Genomic DNA, 6000 nt, shown 5'->3' with positions numbered 1-6000 from the left:
GAGAATAATAAATCGCTGAGGGAGAGAGAAAGAATTGTTTTAGCAGAAGAGACTTTGCATGTCTCTTCTGCCAAAAATCCCTACCTTCCAGCAATTTTTTATATTTTTACTTTACTTCCGCTTTAAAAGCAACAAATGTTCAAACTGGCTCAATGCTGAACAATGAAAAACATCTGTATTCCTGAAGGAGTTAAATATGTATTTTCCTGATATTTTAGCAATTATTGGCTCTGCCTGGAAACATGAAAAAGAAATAAACTGCTGCTTATGTTTGGATATGTTAAAGTAAAATGGCTTTCTCTCTAATTAGTGGAGCTCCTCAGTTTGTCGCCTAAACTTGGTAATTGGGATGTATCAGCACTGTTTGTTACATAGCAACTTTTTTTTTTTTTACACCAATGTGCGTTTCATAAAATCATGTTTTCAAACAATCCACCCAAAATTCTCCTATTAGCCTTGTTTTGCTCTGACATCTTCCTGTTCGCAAACTTAACCCGGTCCCTCGGGAACTAATTATTAAATGTACTGAAAGCGGCTAGTCGGTCTGGCCATTGTTTCCACCGCTGTATTAAAATATGACATATGAAAATGAAAGAGCCCATTGAAAAGGTCATTATTAAATTGAAAACTTCTCTCAAGGCTTCTGAATTGGGCTAATTTGGCCACTAGGGGACACTGTTCAGTTCCGGCCAAACTGCAGCGTTGCAAAAGCAAGACTCCATGAACATTGTTTTTTTAAGGAATCCTGTTAAAGAAAATATGTGAGCTGCCATTGCTGATCATTACTTCTGTAAATGACAGCGGCCTTGTTGTTGTTATGCTGATCCTTTGGCTTCAATACGCTCAGTAAGCCGGAAAACAAGACTAGAATTAAGGAAATTAAACTGTCATTTGCTACATGCTTTCTTCAGGTCAGTAACTTAGAAGTTCACTCAAAAGAAAATCACTCAAGCCTCATAGTTCGAGCCAACGTGTGACAATGAAACTGTCACACATCGGCTTAATAGATCGGGAAGTGAGCGAACACATACCGTCGCTCACTTCTCGATCATCTCCCTGCAGAGAGCCGTGACAGTCACTCACGGCTCCCTGCAGGGATTCCCCCCTCCCCTGTCCGATCCTCCAGTGCTGATGGCGGAACGGATGGGGGAGGGGGCGGGTACAGCTGGATCTGCCTCTAGATAGGAAGAGCCAGCTGTCAATCACGCAGCTGGGTGGATCTCGGCGGTCTCAGTATATCGCAAGCTGTAGCTTGCGGTATACTGAGCTTTGAGTCCCGGGAGGACGCTGGTTTGTGTCCTCCCGTGACCCTTAGGAGAACTATAGGTAAAAACACTGACCCCATAGCTATCCTTTAAAGGAAAAGTCCACTTTTTGAAGAAACAAAAATTGCATACTTCTCCATAAAAGAAAAAATTGTGCATTTATTTATTGCATTGGAGCCAGTAAAGCATTGCAACCGCTAGCAACTCACTACTGACAGGATCGCTATGAAATTCAAATGCTCTGCTGATTCCATACCTTTATACACCTAGATGCAGGTGCTGGCTCTCCAAGCAGTCCTTCCTCTGTTCAGTATGCAGTCAGTGTAGAGAAAAAGAATGCCACATTCCAAGATAAGAGCTGATATAAATATATATTAATCCATCTAATAAAAGTGGCAAAGTCACCCGAACCCCCACCTCTAACGCCTTTCACTCAACAATGAGCTCACTCAGGTCTATGATTAAGTTAATTGTTGAATGAAACATGTTAGAGGGCAGAGGATTAGATGACTATGCCACTTGCACCAGATTAATTAATAAATATTAATATTGACTTGTATCTGGGAGTGTGGATTCCCTTTTCTCTACAATGACTGAAGTATCACAAAGGGAGCAGATAAAACAATTACCTGCGCCTACAGCATCGCACCCTTAGCCGACCCAGCAAGGCGTCACTTTGTTTCTGCTCCTTTGCCCGGAAAATTTTGCAGGGTTTTGGCCAGCAAGGGGGCAATGCTTTAAGAGGAGGTGAGTGCTGTCCTTCCTTCTGGAGGGTGGCTACTTTTATTCCACATGGTCCCTATGTGTGTGTTGTAAAGTAGCCACCGCTCCAAGCTCGCTCTAGTGATGGACTGCAGTCTCAATACAAATTAAAAAACTGAACATGAGATTTTAGTCAATCACAAGAGCGAGCTTGGAGCGGTGCCTACTTTACAACACACTCAAAGACCATGGGGGACAAAAGTAGCAACCCGCCAGAAGGAAGGACAGTGTCAGCACCAATTCAGAGATGATTTGGGGATCTACAGCCAGGTGATGCACAAATAAGATACATTTTTGTTATAGTTAAGGTACTTGAAAGTATTTTTAAGATTTAACTCCTGAGTTTAGTGTCACTTTCAGCTCTATCTATTTTTCTTATGCCGACTGTAAAGAGATTAGGTTAGGGAACGGTTTGCAGCTTCTTTCAGTGACATACTAAAGTCCTGACTGACATCTAAGCCTTTTAAATCTAACGCTACTACAAACTAGCCTCGCCCTGTTTTAATAAGTCCCAATCCTTTCTTGGATCGCTAATCTGGCAGAAATCAGGAGTTCGAAGAGGTGTAAATATATTTATAACCCCCATGCATCCTGTACGCTCCTTACATTATATTTTACTTTCTGCAGCAAAACACTAAACGCTGGCTTTGTTTCTCAGAATCTCTTTGAACAGCTTGTTTGTAGGTCAGTTTGAAGACTACTAGGCTTATCCAGTGTTATTCTTGTCTCTGTATTGAACAGGCTTATTTGTTTCATGATGCTGCTCAGCAGCTGATAATCACTTATCGTATGTTCTTTTATGAAGTCTTACAGACAAAGGACACGATCTTTAGATTTTATCAACCAGGCTGTTGCGTGATCTGCCTTATGAAAATCTTCAGGGGAATAGTGTATTAAGTGATACTAACTTCAATTACAGCAGCAAGGATGGCAAGAAATAATTCAGAACTCATATAGCTGTAGCAGAACATCAGATTAGCTGTTCTACTGTGCACTTTGGGGCATATGCATTTGTCAAGGTATGACCAAGTGGTATGCCCCATACCACATTGCCACCGGAATGGCTTGCCGACCTGGAAGTGTAAAGATATTCCATCATCCATTCAGCAGCAGGGATGCTGCGAACGTACAGCTCTTTGGTCGGTCCCAGCCCTTCTGAACTTTCCAGTTGTGAGACCCGCCACTGGCCACGATAACCAGAATTTCCACATGCAGTAAGCCAATGACAAAGCTAGCATTCAAACCTACATTTGTGAGTGCATTTTAACCCACCTCTATGAAGTACTGTTTTTTAAACAGACTTGGATGAGTTCTCTTCAATGGAGTTGGGTTTAAAGTAACGGGCAGCAGAAGAGGTGAGTATTTAGGGTGCACTCACACCAGAATTGGAGCCACAAATGCGAGTCAACGGAGATACGAGATCCATGTGCTCTTCTCTTCCATTTATATTTAGATTTGTAGCTGTTCCTGACACATTTGAACTGCAAGACCCATGTTTCCATTGCATCAGCACTGAGAGCATTTTGCCTCTGAGTGTTCGGACATGTATATCACCAAATTGTAAATTATTGGCTCCTTAGATATCTTTTATACACTTTCCATCAATTGCAACTTTGGAGACTTAGTTTATTGCACTTCCCATTGTACTTTTTCTGCTTCTTTTTCTAAGAGCAGACCTGAGATTGGACTGTTGCAGTTTTAACATGGATTCTTAAATGGAATTGGAATGGTGGACAGAGTCTAGACTGTCCTGTTGTGTACTCTAATAAACATTCTACAGGAAACCCTAAAGTGACGCCAAACTCAGAAGTTAAATCTTAAAAATGCATGTAAGTACCTTAACTATTCATGGTATCACAAGGCTGTAGATCCTCCAATCATCTCTGAATTGGCGCGGACACTGTCTTTCCTTCTGGAGGGCGGCTACTTTTGTTCCCCATGGTCCCTGTGTGTGTTGTAAAGTAGCCACCGCTATAAGCTCACTCCTGTGATGGACTACAATCTCAACACAAATTAGTAAACTAAACGTGAGATTGTAGTCCATCACTGAAGTGAGCTTGGAGAAGTGGCTACTTTACAAACACAGGGAACATGGGGAAGAAAAGTAGCCACCCTCCAGAAGGAAGGACAGTGTCAGCACAAATTCAGAGAAGCTTTGAGGATCTACAGCTGAATGATACACAAATAAGTTAGGGTACTTGAATGTATTTTATTATTTAACTTCTGAGTTTAGTGTCACTTTATGTGTCTACACACTGGTACCAGGCAGTTGGAGCATGGCAACATTAATTTTTTAAAAGGGTTATATTATTATTATTATTTTTACAGTTGGCTTTGTGTTACATTTCCTTTTAAGCTAAATTAGGTCTACATACAGAACCAGGAAATGCTCTGCTATTCTGTACAATACCTGATTTTGGCCTGTAGGTGTCACCTTAATAGTTTCTTGGCTATAAATACTTCAATTGATGTAAAGAAATGCCAATAGCTCGGGAAGTGAGCAAACACATACCGTTGCTCGTTCACTTCTCGATCATCTCCCTGCAGAGAGCAGTGACCATCAGTCATGGCTCCCCGCAGGGATTCCCCCCTTCTCTCTCCGGTCCTTCCAGCGCTGACTGGAGGAACGGACCGGGGAGGGGGCGGGCACAGCTGGCTCTGCCTCTAGATAGGTAGAGACCACCATTAATCAGCTGGCTGGGTGGATCTCAACAGTATTATTTGGATCTGCCCCAGCTGCGGCACTCTCAGTATATAGCAGGCAATAGCTCCCAGAAGTACTGTTTTTTAAACAGACTTGGATGAGTTCTCTTCAATGGAGTTGGGTTTAAAGTAACGGGCAGCAGAAGAGGTGAGTATTTAGGGTGCACTCACACCAGAATTGGAGCCACAAATGCGAGTCAACGGAGATACGTTGACTTGAGTTTGCATAGTCCGCTGACATCTGTTGTGTCTTTCTTTTTCGGGGGGGGAGGGGGGAGGTTTGATTTTTACACTAAGCTATATAAGGTTCTGCCTTCCATTGACATGCGTTATCTTTTCACTAAACAGTCTGCTGCGTATAGCTGAAAAAAAGGAGAGCCTGCTCTACATTTTTTTCAGCAGAGGGAAGTGTAACACAATGCAACAGACTGGTGTGAGTTGCTCCTATTCACACCCATTCATTTTCAGATGTCCTTGCGTTAGCTTCCGTTGAAAAATGGTGCTAATGGATCTGGTGAATGGGGCCGTACTCTTTTTCTTTTAAAGGGGCAGCTTTTGAGCAATATCTTGGCGAGGTTGTGTTACCGAAAACCTGTTGTTAACTCATCACTTCACTCTGTACTAGATACCCTTAATTGCCTATATTTAGGTAAAGTGCCACTCCCCGCTGGTCTGATTTCAGCCACCATTCAGTAAAAATGTTGATATTTCTGGTAGAGATGCTTCAATACCGGTTAATCTGTATCGGGTACGCGTACTGCTATTTTGCTGATACCGAGTACCGATATTGGTGCTTCCGCTGGCATGGAGCTGGCTTCCTGGGTAATCAGGAGGCCGGGTGGCAGGTAATGACATGCCACCCTAGCTACTAGTATCGGTGCATCCCTAATTTTTGGGTATGGGGAGGGAACTGGACATGCCCCCTGAGGAAGCAGCACTTGGGGCTTCAGTGAGCAATAACTATGCCCCGGCACTATTACATGGCACTGAGGACAACATTATGGCAACATTCCGGTGCAGGCAGTAGGCACATGGGGCGGGGGTGGATGTGGAATCTTTTATGACAGGTTTACTTTAATGTCTGAATAAACTCAACAGTGGGAAACTCACAAACTGTATAATATCCTTAGAACACCTGCAGAGAGGAATTTCCAATGAAGTTTGCTAAAATCTCTGCAATCCATACAACTTGTTTTTCACTTGAAGGAGAACTATGGGGTAAGTGTTTGTCCCCATAGTTCTCCTAAGGGTCACGGGAGGACACAAACTA

Source organism: Nanorana parkeri, unplaced genomic scaffold (genome assembly GCF_000935625.1).
Source record: "Nanorana parkeri isolate BGI_ZX_2015 unplaced genomic scaffold, ASM93562v1 scaffold1093, whole genome shotgun sequence".
In the NCBI taxonomy this organism is placed as follows: Eukaryota; Metazoa; Chordata; class Amphibia; order Anura; family Dicroglossidae; genus Nanorana; species Nanorana parkeri.
The sequence above is the reverse complement of the archived record's forward strand: the minus strand, read 5'-3'. Positions refer to the sequence as shown.